The following is an 18543-nucleotide window of genomic DNA, read 5'->3' as shown; positions in this document are numbered from 1 at the left end:
ATGATTTAGGCAAATATATGGCTACCCACTCCAGTATTCTTGCCTGGAAAATCCATGGATGGTGGGCTACAAGATTGGATATGAGTTAGCGACCAAATCACTAACCACCACCAGTGCAGACAGGGAGATGTGTAGGAGACTATTGCTTTGTTCCAGGAGAAGGTTGATAAAATAATGAATTCAAGGAAATGACAGTGGAAGAAAAGGTAAGAATTGCATAAAGGATGGGAAAAAATCTTTTTGAGACAGAATTGCTAAGTTTTTGTTGTTCAGTCGCTCGGTCACGTCTGACTCTTTGCGCCCTCCTAGACTGTAGCATGCCAGGCTTCCCTGTCTTTCACCATCTCCCGGAGTTGCTCAAACTCACATCCACTGAGTCAGTGATGCCATCCAACCATCTCATCCTCTGTTGTCCCCTTCTCCTGCCCTCAATCTTTTGCAGCATCAGGGTCTTTTACAGTGAGTCAGCTCTTCACATCACGTGGCCAAAGTATTGGAGTTTCAGCTTCAGCATCAGTCCTTGCAGTGAATGTTCAAAGTTGATTTCCTTTAGGATTAACTGGTTTGATCTTCTTGCTGTCCAAGGGACTCTCAAGAGTCTTCTCCAGCACCAGAGTTTGAAGGCATCAATTCTTAGCAGTCAGCCTTTTTTTAATGGGAAAATAAAAAAAGAATTGCTAAGACCTGATGGCTTATCAGAGAAAGAAGATAAGGAAAAGGGAGGAATCTAGAGCAAGTTACAATACCTAGATTAGATAAAAAATAAATCCCTCTCTTAGACAAGTACAAAGATAGACACTGGATCTCTTCAGGGATATGGGCTTGTAAGACCCAGGTATGACCAGAGGGACTGCAAAGCATAGAGCAAAGGTAAAGCTGAAAGTCAGGCAGGCACTGAAATCAAAACATCAACCTAGAGTAATTAAACAGAGAGAAGCCAAGTGCAAGAATTCCCGTTCAGCACTAGAAGATTATAAAAGGAGGGTACAAGTCAGACAGGTTCTCTGAGCTATTCTGACACCTAAGATGCGGGTCAGGGATGAGAGATGATGACTTCAATCTGGGACACGCTGAGAATGAAGGGTTTATTGGCCAACTCAGTGAAGATGTTCAGCAGACAGTGGGTTTGTGGCCTGACACTAAGGAATGATTTGTTAGCATATAGGCTAGCTCTAGTCCATGGGGATAGGTGAGGCTGCCCAGGATGAATGGAGCATTCTGGGGATAGTTATCCATCCTTATATGCTCTTTGTTGATGTCCCCCATGACATTCTAATTCCCTCCCATCATTCCTCTACCGTTAGGAGCTCCTTTGCCTTCTGCTCGTTACGCTGATCCCCTCATAGCCTTTGGAGCTCCCCAAATCCTCCTTGAGCCTCCCTTTGCTATTCTGATCTCTTCTATGCCTCCCCTGTGAGTCTTCAATTATCTCTCAGCTTTTCTGAGTCCCTCAAATCCCTTAAATCTCAGCTGTGAAACACACACTATTCTTAGTAGGCATGCCCCTTTTGAAGTCAATGGGAATTTACAAACAACAACAATAAAGAATAAACAAGATCCATCTGCCATAAAACACTGATGCAATTTAAGAATAAAAAAACAAAACTAGAAGTGGTAGTTTTTAAACTGCAGTAATCTTTTCTTCTTTTTGAAAGACTAATGGCTAATGAAGATTTTAAGTCATATTTTTTTTTCTACATTTTAATTTTGATTTCGATTGTTCTCCATTAATAAGGAGTCTCAAGTCAACCACTCAATGTAATGTCAATAACAGCACACATGCCACACCTCAAATCAGATTCCATAACTAGTAACTGGGGATATAGAGAATCAATCTCTGCATGTCTTTTGAGCAACAGAATTTCATTGAGTATTATTACAAATAGTTTCCAAAGGTCACACAAAGCTAGATTTGGAGTCATGAGGTTGACTAGTCTTTAATATACTTTTATTAAAGATAATTATAAAGTCATGTGTCACATTTGAAGACTCAGGTATCTAATACAATTAAACTTGCTTTGTATGCTGTGAGACAAGAAATTTCCCTTTAGCACATGTTTAAGGAAGATAGAGTGGTATATTGGTAAGGTCCTGAGTTTTGGAGGTAGGGGTACCTCTCTTCCAATTTCACTCCTGCTGAATTCTTTGGAAGTATTTTGTGTGTGTGTGTGTGTGTGTGTGTGTGTGTGTGTGTATTTTACCAAGAAAGGACTGAAAGGATCGTGAAAGGGCCATTTCACAATCATTTAGTATCTTCAAGTCATATCCAACCTGCATTACAGATATGATTTCTAATCCTTAAACACTATAAAGTATTATTATCCTGATCTTATAGATAAAAAACTAAGGCTGAAAGAAGCTGTCTCACATAGCTGCAAAATAAATAGTAGCTCATGAATTCAAACTCGGGTTTCATTGCTCAGTAAGAACTGCAATCTTTTCTTTATTCATCACTGCCTTTCTTGTAAATGGCCTCTCTTACTAATCGCTATGTTAAAGACTTACCTTTGCTAAACCTCAGTAACTAATCTTTAAAATGAGAACAATGATTTGTATAATATAATTTCTGTACAGAATTGCCTGGCACATAGTAAGTGTTAAAAAAAATTGTATTTATTTCTTGGTAGCTGGGAATCTTGCAAGCAAAGTCTCCTAATTTTTGTCAATGAAATATACTATAAGCAAAGTCATAAACTGTCTCATACTCCTCCATGTGAAAAGGGGTTTCTGCTTCTCAGAACAGAAGATCTTTGTGGTTGTCTGCCTAGACTTTTCCTGCTCATCTTAGAAGGAGGCTATCAAATGTTGTTTTGGTCTATAGTAAATGATGTTACTAAAGTTCTTTTTGTGCTCTCATTTTAACTAGTGGTTCAAGAATATGTTTAGTTAACTTGTGTTCCTATTTATCACTATGCTGCATCAGCGAAAAATCAGTAAGGAACATTAATTATCAAACGTGCCATTTTTGTGACCATTAAGTACCTCATTAGATTCTGTTTTGGAAGTTGTGTTTATGAGCATCTTTATAGAAAAGAGCACAGCATGATTGGCACTATTTAACAATAACACAGTCTAAAGCAATATCACTTATTTAATGCACTTATTATTATTATTATTATTATACTGCCAAACAATAAAATGATAATTTTTCTTTGCAAGCATAACTAAAAAATATACAACTTCAGATTCCAAACACATAACTTGCTTAAGAGGAAAACTACAGTCTTCACACACACATATATAAACGCAACTTTGTAGATTCAAGAAAAATGTATCTTGAAAATCAACCTGTAATTTCTGTTTTGTATTTAAGTTCCTTGCTTGAATGGCAAAGCTTGTCTACACCTATAATCATCCTTCTTCTTTGTGCTTGCTGGAATGTGGGCAAAACTGGTGTCTGTTGACAGGTTTTATGTCATATCGTCCTTATAGGCACTGATTTTTTTTAGTAGTGGTTGCATGAAAATCTGATATGCTTCAACTGTGAAGGAAAAAAAACAGAGAAGAGAAAAAAATAAATTAAAACTATGTTTAAAATATATGATATAGGCTAACCTTTTCTCCATTAGGGAAACTATAGCTGCAAAAAAGATTAAATACAAATTTGCTTTGCTTTTAAACCTACTTAAGAAGCACCTATCCTATCTGTCCATATAAATTCCAATGGAAAACACGATGACATGCAATTACTAATCTCAATGTACACAGCTATGCCTCGGGGACTTGGTGGTTCATATTTTACTGTTCTGTAATCAAATACAAAACTAATGAGTAAAAATATGCTTCCCCCAATAAATTTCCAGCACCTGGACAAGTGTCTGACAGGGAAATGGAGGATGCACACACAAAATTCATTTTGCAAAGCTATTAAAGTGTTATACTTGCCAACAAGTGTTCATTAAACAAGAATGAAGGATCTTTATGCCAGTTTCTTACCAAAGGCTTTTTAATATTTTAATGGAGAGTAAAGACTATTTATCTGAACTCTGATCAGTTAACGTTCAGATCTGTTATGAAGAAACAAGGAGTCCTTTATAATACCTTTCATAAAAATCCACTTTGCAATGCTTCAAATAAAGACTAAGGACTGTAAAAGATTATGCTGCATATAAACAAAATCAGTATCGTTTCGAAATTATATGGTTATCCGTGGAACTCCTTAGTACATTAGAATCATGCTGTATTTTTATTTAAAAAGTGGTTAACAAAATCCAGTATACAAATGGAAAATGGGATTAGAGATGGCATCTCAGCCATGTGACTTTATTCAGGCCCCAGAAAGCATGTAGCAGTTAATGGTGCAGATGAGGGAAGAGGAAGGCTTATCTGCCATCCAAGACTAGAGAAGAGGAGGAGAGAAGAGAAGCCATAAGATCCATGTGTAGTGATGGGAACTGCCCTTGAAACCAGAATTCAAATAGACAACTGGTTACCTAGGAGTCAAAGTACACGAACCTGCATAAAACCAAAAACTGTGAGATAAAGTTAGTCTTATAGGAATTTTAATACAGTACCTATGAAACAAAATTTTAGTGCTGGGTTGCCATGCATAATCATACTCATCATGTAATTTTACCATAGGAAATATATACATGCATATATTTATGCATACATGGTTACACACAGAGACATATGTGCAAACCGCCGCTCCCACACATGCACAAATATATTTAAATCTGTGTGCTGGAGCAGACATTCAGACTGCAGGCAGGAATCTAGATGAACCTGGGATGTCAGACAAGCGACAGTTTTCAGGACTCTGCACCCTGTACCTGTAGTATACTCAAGCTAAACTCACCCTTGTTATGCCTAGAAAGCGACCGTGCAGAGGAAACAGAGAAGGAGTCAGACCTGGTCTAGTTTGAATTTTTGTCCATTTCAGAGAAAGTGACGAATAATAAGGGTAGTAATCATGATAATGCTTAAGCTAGTACGTATTAGACACTTTCTATGTGCCAACAATTGCTTACAGAACTTTACATTTATTTTCCTATGCAATCCTCAAAATAACTCAATAAAGAGATATTATTATCAACCTTGCTTTACAGGCAAGAAAAGTGAGCCTCAAGTAATCATACTGTTAGTTTGTGGAGGAGGCTGGGATCCAAATCCAGGCAGCCTGCACTTTGTAACCAGACGTTTGACCCAAGCATTAGGAACAAGAGCCGGAACAGATGATGCCTAATTTGTAGTCCTTTTACCTGAATTACCAACATGGCTGAGAGCCCGCCGGGAGGGGCCGTGCTTTGTGGAAATGAGCCCCATTAAAGGCGAAGGTTTCCATCACCAGGACCTTGCTTGAGTAATTTAACTTCTGGGTTTGTGTAAATTAAGATTGCAGCTAGACAAAAGTTGGGAGAAATAACAAATGATTTTTAGATATTTTGAGCTCCTTAAATAAAATATGACAATGCTGATGTAAGATATTACAGCATTCCTGGTAAATTTCCACCTGGATCCAAAGTGTGTGCATAGGGATATTCAGGAGAAACCGAAGACACATTTCAGTGTTTCCCTCCCAATGCGCTGGAATCTGCTTATTATCCAATTCTGCTAATCATATGGAGCAACAGGGACGTATTTTTGCTAAATGATAGAACAATATCACAATTATTGACTGTCTTTTTTTTGTTTGGCTTGTTTTTAAAGAGTATAATGCATATTCTAACATACCCTTTAAAATCTCTCATTTGAATGTTTGTGTTTCAAGTCAAGTCTTACAGTGAAACTGTATAAAATCAGCTTTGGATAGAGTTATCTTTTCTTTTGGTCTAGATGGGAAGAGTGAGTTCAGGGGGTTTTTTTTTTTTTTTTTTTTTTTAATGAAAAAAGAAAGGGGTAAGGATTTGGATTAATGAACTTGATGTCCAGGCCAATGACCTGTTTGGTAATGAGGAAAACACTTTTATAGACCTTAGCTTTAGTTTCTAAAAAAGACTTATTCTCCCAGTAACCAAAGCAAGATGGCTGCCAAGGACTGTGTTCACAGAAATCATTCGATTGTTAATAGTGACGTATAGTGAGCACCTGAACTTCACATCTTCATGAAAGTCATCAGAGGCCAGTACAATCTCCTATAATTTACAGGGATATCACTTTTAGGATGAAAGCCCAGCAGGAATGTTTGTGTTAATGTCTATGAATAAATAGAAGGTTCTGATCTTCCTCCTTGCAATAAGAGGTATGTGAATTTTAAAAACCGTGGGGGGAATTAGTGACTAACAATTTGGAAAAACCCACTAGCAAGAAAATGAAGGGAAGAGTGAGTAACCATGATTTGGGGGAGGTGGGGAGTGGTGGAGTGGGGAGTAAACATGTAGATAGTACCATAGAACAAGAAAAACAAATTTCAATTTATTTAACTTACTTAACAAACAGAGTGTGCTTGCTATGTGCCAGGCACTGTTCTAAGTGCTTAACAAACACGAATTCACTGAACACTCTTTTTTGATGCTGTACTTAAGCCTAAGAGATTGTTTTATTCTGAAACCTGGAACAGAGATAAGGTTGTCTCTGTCCATTAAAATGTCTTGCCTTATATGGAAGCATTTGACTGCACTAGATTAAACTCATAAAAGCTAATGAAGAGGCCTCCTTAATACACATTTCTTTTTTCCTGTTTGGACTTGAAGTGACAACATTACAGAAACACCCTGCAGGTTTTTATCTAAATAGCATCCTATAAAACAATGTCCTCTTGTCAGTCACCACTAATTCAGCACAGTCAAGTTATAAATCTGTCTAAAGGCCTGCAAAGTGCTTAACTTGGCACATCACTAATAAAATTAGGAATGCGGGTTTATTACATGAACCTTAAGTAGGTTTGGCCAAGATATTAAGATTTTTGCTTATGGCAACCATGGCTAATGTGGATTGGTATTTTCATTATAACACACCCCACAGCACTTCCTAGTAACGTCTCAGGTTTCCAAATTAGAGAATAATCTTCTGCACACTTACTGGTAGGGGTTGCAGCCAGAGCCCCCGTCTTGAAAGCCTCCTGCACTTTAGGGTACTCAAGAATGGGAAAGACTTTTCAATAATGCTAATTCTTCTGAATAAAATTAGAGAAAATTAATTAATACTTCTATTAACGTAACCTGATTTCACTTTGTTCAAGAACAGAAGCACTTACAGGCTTTTAACACACGCTCAGAAATATCATTGCAGCTCAGGGCAATTTTGAGAAGTGATTTATAAGCAGTTGCAAATGCTTCTAAAATGGTAAGATTCCAGAAAGCTGAATGTATGTTCACCAAGTTGTCCTGTGGTCTTGAATGTTTTATTCTATTTTATTTTTAAAATCATGGAAGAACAACAAATATATCCTCTCTCCTGAGCCAACATTTATTGTGATGGCTTATATTTGCATAGTGATTTACTTCAAAAAGTTGACTCATGCTTGTGTGTGTCTGATCTCCAAATGACCTGACCAGGTGGATGGTGCAGGTATTATTATCCTCGTTTTCCAGAGGAGACATAGCAAGGACCAGTGCTGAAACTGGACATCAGCGCACTACCTCATGTCATAAGAATGCCTCCCAATAAAGCGCCTCAAATTTCTGAGTATTTGCAGTCTTACAGAGCGATATTGTATACACTTGATCCTTATACCACCTAGAAATGTTGTTGTTGAGAAAGTGTGCATTTACATGTACACTTTATCTTTTTTGTCCTAGTGTATCTGTTTTTTTCTGATCCAAGGGCTGTTTGAAACTTCCCTTACCAATAACACCAGCTTTCTTCTGTACCAACCCTGCTGCTGTTGCCTATGCTGGCAACCTGCATTATGGCAGCTGCCTTACGAGATTTGAAACGCAACTGTGCAGGGGGAGATGGTAGCTCTTTTTAGCATGCCACTATCTCAAAAACCTGTAGATGGGCAAAGTCACGAAAGTTCACTTCATGAAAAATACAACACACCACGGAGAGCAAGTATGATTGATGCCCGCAGAGCAAACTGTTTATCAGACAAACACATTTTGCAAACTTTGACATAAATTGTTAACTTGCCTTATCACTCAGACAATGTAAGGCTAGCATCTTTGTAGGAACTTCCCCCAAACTCTTTAATGACCTCTAAAAAGCTTTATGTTATCATGATCTGATTTGCTACAACAATAAATCATTTACAAATAGTTTCAAAGAAAAACTAGTATTAGAAATATGGAGTCATTTTCCAAGTGTAAGAAGGCTTCAGCATTTGTGCAATTGTGAAGGCATGAAAAGGCACTCACTCAACTCATGCCCAATACTAAAAGATTCAACAGGACTAAGAATGCTGCAGCCTATTGGTATCTAATTGGAGGACAATTACACATCTGGTAAATGACACAGGTTCTTTCATTTTTTTCTTTCCTATTTTTTGATTTTTATCATTTATGGTAGGGTAGGGATTTAAAAAGGAAGTTAAATTGTTCAGTATCTAGCATGTATGATATTTGAAAATTAAAGTGATATATGGAGATGATGACACACAGTTGGCACTCAGGACAGAAGTGTTTAAATTGTGGCTCTTTTTTATATAATCCAATTTGATTCATTCAGATCAGTTAATTTAACACTTATTGAGCCCCTAGTTTGAGCCAAACATTGTGCTAGGTATTAGCAATGTGACATGACTTAGATATTCCTGACCTTAAAGGATCTTAAATTCTAATAAATCACAATTACTCAACACATTGCCTTCTTCATCTCTAAAATAGCAATGATGGCCCAAGCCATGTTCAGGTCTTTCTACTTTTTGTATAGATGATGATGTTGATGGTTTTGCTGAATTTGTCCACTTATTCGTTTTTATATACTTTCACTGCCCTGGGAGAATGAGGACACACTCTTTTGCCCTCTGGCTTTTGTTGTGTGTAGTTGATGGGAACTCCCTATGGCAGATCAGAGGGAAGGTGGAGAGAGGTCAAAATACCTACTCTTCTGGCACATCTATTTTCAGGGATGGCTTGGATTGGCTGTGTCTCCCTTTGGAAGGTTTATGGATTTCTCAAGGCAGTTCCCTCTATGCGATATCCCCATCAGGGCCCTCATAACTGAACTCTCCCATCCTTCTGGGCAAAGGCAGGTCAAGAGCATCTCTGTTACTAGCCACTGCACTATCCATGTGGTCTCCTTAGATCCTGCCCACTGATTTTAAATATTTCCTTCATAAATTGTCTTCAAATATACCTAATTTGAAGGTGAAATCTGTTTTTGGCCAGGCCTATGGTTCATACTCTATATATTTTTTGTCATCTGGTTGAAACTGATTTTTGAAATCTTGAAAAGTCAATGCAAGGTAGAAATTCTAAGGATGGGTTGGAGGATATATTTACTCCTATAACAGTTTAACCATTTTTCTCATCCTGGGAAAAATATTATGATGTTTAGTTTAATGGGACAAACATAGAATAGGATGAGACAATAAGGAACCATAAATATTTGACTAGGCTGAACTACATTTCCCAGAATCCTCCCCCGACCCATGCAGACTACAAGAGAAATGTTTTGGCATGACTGTTGGAGGATGGGAGTAAAGCAGCTGGGGCTGTTTTACATTCTCAAAAGGTCAGCGCAAGGTCACCAGGCAATTTTGTAGGAAATGCACTTTGTCCCTCATGTATTGACTTACTGCATTGAAGTGGGCTAGCAACTGGACTTGCAACTGTTCTGTCTTCCTATGGATTCTCCTTCAACTTTTCCAACTCCTGGGCCAGGTGTTAAACTCAACGATGAGCAGTACTAATTTCTGCATGATGTGATTATCCTCAAGGTTGTAGGCACTGAAAACTAACATGGGTTCTCATGCAGGGAACTGACATGTGGCATAGAACATGTGTTGGTGGTTTCTGGCTTGTTCTTGCTCTCCTACACGTTACATTCATTCTCTTTTCTCAACTCCCTGACCCCAGGACTTCAAGCTCTAGCATAAGATATAAAGAGCCTTGCAGAGACTGTTTAGCTTACTCCCATAACTGTGTAAGAAAAAAAATCCCTGTTATAGATTTTTTTTTTCTCTATTTCACTGAGTTACACATATAACTTTGTAATATATACACCCACTATACATATCTATGTCTGTCTGGCTACTTATCTATATGTTCTAGCGGTTTCTCATCTCTGATTGAATCCTGACTAAGGCTTTCCAGTAGCCTAAGCTTCAGGCATGTCCCTTTTAAGTTGGATCTGCTCCTTATGTTTCCAGCCAAGAACACATCAGCAAAAACTAAACCTTGAATATCATGCCAAAAGCAAAGGAAAACTTCTTAAAATAGTTCATTTGGCAAATGGACATTTAAAAATGGGTACAATTTTTAAACTGGGAAATCATGTAAAAATCTGAGAGAGGCTGATGAACACATCTGATAACTTGATGTCCCACAAGCCTACCTACCCTAGAGATACCACAGAAGGAAGAAAAATGTTCTTGAATCTGAGAAGGAAAAAAAGAAAAAGAAAACTGTGAGAAACCCCTGGGGGAGGCAAAAGTGTTCAGATCATGGGGTCTGTGTGTAAAGAAGAAAAAGATAAGAAACCCAAAGTGGAAACAAAAATTTGTATAATGGTAAAGGTTCAGGGTGAGTGTCTTAGATGTACATATTTTCCATTGCATCATGAATACACTAGTACCCTTCCAGTCCAGCACCACCTGATATGCTAGGGTGACTAAGGTGGAGCAAAGATCTGGTGAATTGAAGAGCAGAAGGCCACAGATATGACTATTATTCTCCTTCTACTATTTGAAGTGCACAAGCATATGAAAAAACAAAAACTGAAACTATATTTTTTATATATGAAAAAGAATCAATGGACAAAAGATAGCAAGAATTTAAAATAAACATAATGAGAATCATCAAATACAAATTAGAAAAAGAAATCAACTCAAAATCTGGGGAAAACATACCAAACAAAAGAAGAACTCCCTAAGTATTTAAAAGACAGATGCATCTCAAAAATAAATTAGTGTGTTTAAAGATCAGGTCAAGACTTTCTCTCAGAAGACAAAAGGGAAGCATTAAAAAAAAGTTGTGGAGGATAGAAGAAGAAATTTTAAGACATGGATAGAAGATCCAGATGGAGAGGTAAAAGTAGATGTAAGAGGAAGTAGTTGACCAAATATCTGAAAATTTATAAGAAATAGAGATGAAACACATCTGATTGAAAAGACTCATAGATTGCCAAACAAGAATATATTTCCTGGGAGAAAATCCATACACCTGGATATATGATCATAATATTTAAGAGAATCAGAGACAAAAGGTAAATCTCAAAACCTATAAGAGAAAAAGAACAGATAAGTAGAAAGGAAGAAAAGTTTGATGGACATTAGACTTCACTAGAGAGAGAAGAAATGGTCAGGAAAATAGACCACCATAAAGAAGGCTTGTATTCTGTATCTAATGGACATTGTCAGGTTCAAAGGAATCACAAAAGCTACCATTTACTCTCCTCTTCGAAGTGGTTCTGTGAGGGCAGGGGGCCTGTCTTAGCTGGAGTCAAGGATCCATACTGGCAGCTAGTCCCTGGGTACTGGCTTCCTGACTCAGTTCCTCCGATGGCCTGGAGCTACTTTGTCAGAGCTTCTTTATCTCCCAACACCTAGGGTGTGCTTGAACAATGCAAGCATTTCAATAAATGATTCTTGAATTTGCTATGCTGGTTAAATAATCCATGCATGATGTTTCTTATCTACTGTAAATTTGATTAACTTAAAAATTTATTCAATAAACTATGGAAATTGAGTAAACCAAACATATTTCATCAATAAATATTTATATAAAGCACAAAACACCAGGTCCTATAAGAATGTCCAGGAGCAGAGTTCCTGAAAAAAATGTGAGAGCTAAGAGAGCATATACACATGGACATCACCAGATGGTAAACACCGAAGTCAGATTGATTATATTCTTTGCAGCCAAAGATGGAGAAGCTCTATACAGTCAGCAAAAACAAGATCAGGAGCTGACTGTGGCTCAGATCATGAACTCCTTATTGACAAAATAGACTTAAATTGAAGAAAGTAGGGAAAACCACTAGACCATTCAGATATGACCTAAATCAAATCACTTATGACTATACAGTGGAAGTGAGAAATAGATTAAAGGGACTAGATCTGATAGACACAGTGCCTGATGATGTTGTATAGGAGACAGGAATTAAGACCATCCCCACTGAAAAGAAATGGAAAAAAGGAAAATAGCTGTCTGAAGAGGCCTTACAAATGGCTGTGAAAAGAAGAGAAGCAAAAAGCAAAGGAGACAAAGAAAGATATTCCCATCTGAATGTAGAATTCCAAAGAATAGCAAGGAGAGATAAAAAAGCCTTCTTCAGCGATCAATGCAAGGAAATAGAGAACAACAGAATGGGAAAGACTAGAGATCTTTTCAAGAAAATTAGAGATACCAAGGGAATATTTCATGCAAAGATGGGCTCGATAAAGGATAGAAATGGTATGGACCTAACAGAAGCAGAAGATATTAAGAAGAGATGGCAAGAATACACAGAACTGTACAAAAAAGATCTCCACAACCCAGATAATCATGATGGTGTGATCACTCACCTAAAGCCAGACATCCTGGAATGTGAAGTCAAGTGGGCCTTAGAAAGCATCACTACAAACAAAGCTAGTGGATGTGATGGAATTCCAGTTGAGCTATTTCAAATCCTGAAAGATGATGCTGTAAAAGTGCTCCACTCAATATGCCAGCAAATTGGGAAAACTCAGCAGTGGCCACAGGACTGGAAAAGTTCAGTTTTCATTCCAATCCCAAAGAACAGCAATCCCAAAGAATGCTCAAACTACTGCACAATTGCACTCATCTCACACCCTAGTAAAGTAATGCTCAAAATTCTCCAAACCAGGCTTCAGCAATATGTGAACCATGAACTTCCAGAGGTTCAAGCTGGTTTTAGAAAAGGCAGAGAAACCAGAGATCAAATTGCCAACATCCACTGGATCATCAAAAAAGCAAGAGAGTTCCAGAAAAACATCTATTTCTGCTTTATTGACTATGCCAAAGCCTTTGACTGTGTGGATCACAATAAACTGTGGAAAATTCTGAAAGAGATGGGAATACCAGACCATCTGACCTGTCTCTTGAGAAACCTGTATGCAGGTCAGGAAGAACAGTTAGAACTGGACATGGAACAACAGACTGGTTCCAAATAGGAGAAGGAGTATGTCAAGGCTGTATATTGTCATACTGCTCATTTAACTTCTATGCAGAGTATATCATGAGAAACGCTGGGCTGGAAGAAGCACAAGCTGGAATTAAGATTGGAGGGAGAAATATCAATAACCTCAGATATGGATGACACCACCCTTATGGCAGAAAGTGAAGAGGAACTAAAAAGCCTCTTGATGAAAGTGAAAGAGGAGAGTGAAAATGTTGGCTTAAAGCTCAACATTCAGAAAACTAAGATAATGGCATCTGGTCCCATCACTTCATGGCAAATTGATGGGGAAACAGTGGAAACAGTGTCAGACTTCATTTTTTTGGGCTCCAAAATCACTGCAGATAGTGATTGCAGCCATGAAATTAAAAGACGCTTACTCCTTGGAAGGAAAGTTATGACCAACTTGGATAGCATATTTAAAAGCAGAGACATTACTTTGCCAACAAAGGTACATCTAGTCAAGGCTATGGTTTTTCCCAGTGGTCATGTATGGATGTGAGAGTTGGACTGTGAAGAAAGCTGAGCACTGAAGAATTGATGCTTTTGAATTGTGGTGTTGGAGAAGATTCTTGAGAGGCCCTTAGACGGCAAGAAGATCTAACCAACCAGTCCATCCTAAAGGGGATAAGTCCTGGGTGTTCATTGGAAGGACTGATGCTGCAACCGAAACTCCAATACTTTGGCCACCTGATGCGAAGAGTTGACTCATTGGAAAAGACCCTGATGCTGGGAGGGATTGTGGACAGGAGGAGAAGGGGACGACAGAGGATGAGATGGCTGGATGGCATCACCGACTCGATGGACATGAGTTTGAGTGGACTCCGGTAGTTGACGATGGACAGGGAGGCCTGGCGTGCTGCAGTTCATGGTGTCGCAAAGAGTCAGACACGACTGAGTGACTGAACTGAACTGAATGAAGAGAGCATATACAAAAAGTTAAGGTATAAAGCATCTTAAATGTCAGTAACATGTGAGGGGAGAGTCTTGATTCAGAAATTCAGAAGAGAGAGGCATCACTTTCATTCAATATGATAAGGAAGGTTGTAGTGTTAGTTGCTCAGTCGTGTCTGACTCTTTGCTACCTCTTGGACTGTAGACTGCCAGGCTTCTCTGTCCATGGGATTCTCCAGGCAAGTACATTGCAGTGAGTTGCCATTCCTTTCTCCAGGGGATCTTCCTGACCCAGGAATCAAACCCAGGTTTCCTGCATTGCAGGCAGATTCTTTACCATCTGAGCTACAGAGATAGCATTTGGTTTGGTTTCTGCAGAAAGAATTAGTAGGTAATGAACTAGGACTTGAGCTCCATGTGGATGAGGTAGCAGAAGCACAGGAGAAAGTACTTTGAAAACTGCAAAAAGCCAAGTGTGGCTCGAAGTGAGAATTCAGGGAAGACATTAGGAGGTGAACCTGGGGAGACTGGCTAAGTCCAGATTGAGGCGAACTTCAAAGACTCAGGAGCTGGACTAAATGTAATGGGATATTTAGACCATTGGAATTTTATGAGCCAGAAAAGGGCATGTTGAAAACCAGGTGATTAAATAGATTAATTTTGCACCACTAAAAAGTATATATTGGTTGAAGAAATCCTAGAGTCAGAAATATGACTACACTGATCTGAATGGAGAAATAATAAGTCCTAAATTAAGATAGTGATGGACCCAAAGTGGCCAGATGGGATGGTGACTACTTGGAAATTGGTAAGAAAATGGTTTGAAGAAAAAGAAAAATCCTAAGGTCACTGATAGGAGTGCCTAAAAATATCTGCAACTGATGGGATATAAGTATCAATGTCTAATCTTGGTTCCTATAGATGGGAAACAAACTAATATATGTGTGTATATACATATATGTACATATATAAGTATAAATGTATATGTACATATATGTGTGCTTGTATATATTTCAAGAAAACCTGTTCTTTCCAAGTTTTTGACCAAAAAGGATTTGACCCAAAATTTGCAGATATTTCGACTGTCTGCTTTTTCCTTCAGCTGGCAGATGAGTTTAAAAGCCAATCCATTTTAATTATTTTGAATTAATTACCTTTATAACAAAGTCTAATCTAGCATGGTGAGTGTATAAAAGCAAACAGAACTTGCTTTGAGATCCCAAATCTTCCCAGTCATTTGGATTTGTGAAAACTGAAAAGACCAATGGGGGTAAAATCTTGTTTGGCAAGTGAAAAATGCAGTGAGCAATAGAAAGTAAATTTACTTCAATTTAATATGGATAATCATATGCAGGTCTAGAGTCTTTATATTTTATAGCTCTCCTTAATTCCACATTTTCCTACTGCAGACAGTACAGACATAAAACATTTCATCACAGTGTTTAAGGATTTTTTTTTTCTTAAAAAAAAAAAGGAAATGCGAAGGAAAAAAGTTCTTCTTTAATAGTGTATACCCTTCAAATTCCCAGCTATATTATTTACAGTGATGTCTCCTATTTAAGGGTTACAGCGCTGCATTGAAGTGACTAATTGACAACAAATTGAGAAATCCACAATGAAGAGAGCAATGGAGAAACACAGAGCTACGTTTTCTCAAGGCCTCGCTTTAGAGATAAGTATTATGGACAAAATGAACATTCTACTACTAAATATTTGCCATGTTTGCTATGATGCATGTAAATCACAAGAGTTCTTGGCTCTTTACTGTAAAAGAACAGACATTATTACTCCCTTACTATTTAATATGTGCCTTGACTTCCTTTAAGCATCATCATATTTAGTGTACACATGGTGGGGTGGGGTCCATACACCTGAACGCTATCTACACAAAGAATCTACTATATATCACTAACCACCCTGGTTATCAAAAGTTAATGGACTCTGAAATTGATACAATTCCAATATTGCAGCTCATAAAAATCAGAGTGATATCATATTTGTGACCTACATCATTCACGTATAAGAATCCAGAGGGAATTAGGACACCCTTCAGCATTGCATTGACATAACTGCTTCATTCATCATTTGGGATGAAAGCTTTTTTTCAGTTGTAGTAAGAGAAATATACTATGAAATTTTCTATCCTCATCATTTTCAAGTATACAATTCAGTAGAGCTAAGTATATACATATTTTTGTGGAATCAATCCCCAGAATCCTTTTTGTCTTGCAAAATTGAAGCTTGTACCCATTAACCATCTCCCCTCTTACCTCAGACTTTGACAACTACCATTCTATTCCTGTGAATTCTCTATGAATTTGACAACTCCAAGTACTACATAAAAATGGAATTATACACTGTCTTTTTCTGACTAGCTTCTTTTACTCAGTATAAGGTTTGAAGTTCATCCATGTTGTAGTATGTGTCAGAATTTCTCTCTTTAAGGCTGAATAATATTCCATTGTATGTATATACCATATTTTGCTTACCATTCATACTGATAGATAGTTGAGTTGCTTTCACTTTTGGCAATTACAAATAATGCTGCTATGAACACAGGTATACAAATATCTGAGTCTCTGCCTTCATGTTTGCTGTGTATATCCACAGGCATGAAATAGATGGATTTATGGTAATTATATTTTTATTTTTTTGAGGAACTGTCATACTGTTTTCCATAGAAGTCGTACTAGTCTGAATTTCTATAAATAGGGTATAAGGGTTCCAGGTTCTTCACATCCTTGCCAATATTTGTAATTTTCTGTTTTTTTTTCTTCTTTTTTGATAGTAGATATCCTAATGAATATGAAGTGGTTTCTCATGTGGTTTTGACTTGCATTTCCTGATAATTATGATGTTGGACATCTTTTCATGTGCTTGTTGGCCTGCATGAAACCTTTTGACTTACCAGAACAAGTACAAAGGCAAGACAGAAAAAAATTTCCTGAATTTCTCAAGACTTGGAATGGCAATCAATAACATTTATTAAGGGTATTCTTTAGATGCTCTGGGCTAAGGCTAGGAATTTTTTAAAAATAAATAAAATAGAGGAGCTTAAGAGGAGTCTGCCTGCAGGAATCTTGTGGAGAAGACAGCCAGTATGTATAAAAGGTCTCTACTGAGACCTTAAGTTCCTTGAGAAGTAACTTTTGTATCCCCACAATTTCCAGCACAGGAACTTCTTTTGCTGTGCCTTTTATAAATATTTTTTAACAAATAAATAAACTCATTCTTTATATATGTGATTTTCAAAAAGAAATTTCCAGAGCGAACTTCTATGCTTTTTCCAAGTGATGAGTTTCAACATGGATCAACATACATTACACTCTTGTAAATCTTCTGAAAACAGTTGCTTCTGAAGAGGTGTGAATTTCCCTTACTTTCCCTAAAAAGGTGTTAACTTCAAAAGGCGACCTGGTGAGTGTTAAAAAATTAACACATTTAAGTCAGTAGCCAAAACATCACCCCCAGATCTGTGAACCTGAAATTGAACTGGTAGACTGAGCTCTGTTTGGATGCCAAAAAAGTCTTCACTCAACACGAATCTAGACCAGTGAAAATTTGCTCTTCCCTTGGGTTGGGGAGAAGGGATAATTTGGAGGATGGTGATTCTAGAGAAGCATAAAAGCAGAAGACAGCTAGTTATAAACTCTCCTAGGCCTTTCTAACCCCTTAAATTTGTTTTAAAAGCTACTTTACTGCAAAGAATGTTCACTTCAGCTGGCCATCATCAAAAGAAGCCTCTTTTTATTAAGAGTGGAATTGTTTATTTGTGGAGAAAATTGATTGAAATATCTGTTCTGGGCCCCTTCCCTTCCCTTCTCTCCTTGTTTCTCATCCAGCCAGGATACAAACAGACTTTTTTTTTTTTCCTTCCAGTTACTTGTCACTTGGTATGACATCCATAAGTTATTACCTGGCCCTGATTTTTCTCTCTGCAGTCCTTCTTTAGATATGATCTTAACCACTAAACTCTGGTTAACAGAAGTGTAGCAAATACAGAAGTACTGCTGTCAGGATCTACCTTGGGGACTTTTAATGCTAAAAGGAATTCTCTGAGGGCATCTGGGTCCAGCTTCCTGCCTCTGGGCGTCGCTACATTTAGCCAATGCCAATACAAAGGCTTTTATGCCACACCTAGTCAAGACATCGCAGTATGGTTGTGAAATACTAGGAAACATCAGGAGCAGAGATAGAAAACTGATGTGTAACAGAAAGTACTAAAACTTAGGAAAAAATAAAGGTTTCTGAAAGAGTTGAAGATAAAAAGGCTGTGACCCAGGCTACAGGTTTGCTAAAGCTCTAAAGCAGTAGCTAGTGTATGAGTGTTTCCAAGGGGCAAGAACTGGTTGTTGAGTGCTTCTTTAAGGCATGGCTACAGAATCCTGACAACCACATGTACTGACCATATAGCCAACTACTTGCTTTCCCTTGGAGATGCGTTTCTAAAGCTATCCATACTCATTCATTGGATCACTCATTCTTTCA

At 37.7% G+C, this 18543-nt stretch overlaps 1 long non-coding RNA gene across 1 annotated transcript in view; it reads right to left on the bottom strand.

Moving 5' to 3' along the window:
• Positions 1 to 1926: 1926 nt before the first annotated feature.
• Positions 1927 to 18543, bottom strand: part of LOC139035199 (uncharacterized) — a 121884-nt gene continuing 105267 nt past the window's right edge. Inside the window, exon 4 of the long non-coding RNA XR_011487805.1 lies at positions 1927 to 3481. This is a non-coding gene — a long non-coding RNA (uncharacterized lncRNA). The remainder of the gene's footprint in view (positions 3482 to 18543) is intronic.

The sequence above is a fragment of the Odocoileus virginianus genome, chromosome 5 (genome assembly GCF_023699985.2).
Source record: "Odocoileus virginianus isolate 20LAN1187 ecotype Illinois chromosome 5, Ovbor_1.2, whole genome shotgun sequence".
In the NCBI taxonomy this organism is placed as follows: domain Eukaryota; kingdom Metazoa; phylum Chordata; class Mammalia; order Artiodactyla; family Cervidae; genus Odocoileus; species Odocoileus virginianus.
The sequence above is the reverse complement of the archived record's forward strand: the minus strand, read 5'-3'. Positions and strand labels throughout refer to the sequence as shown.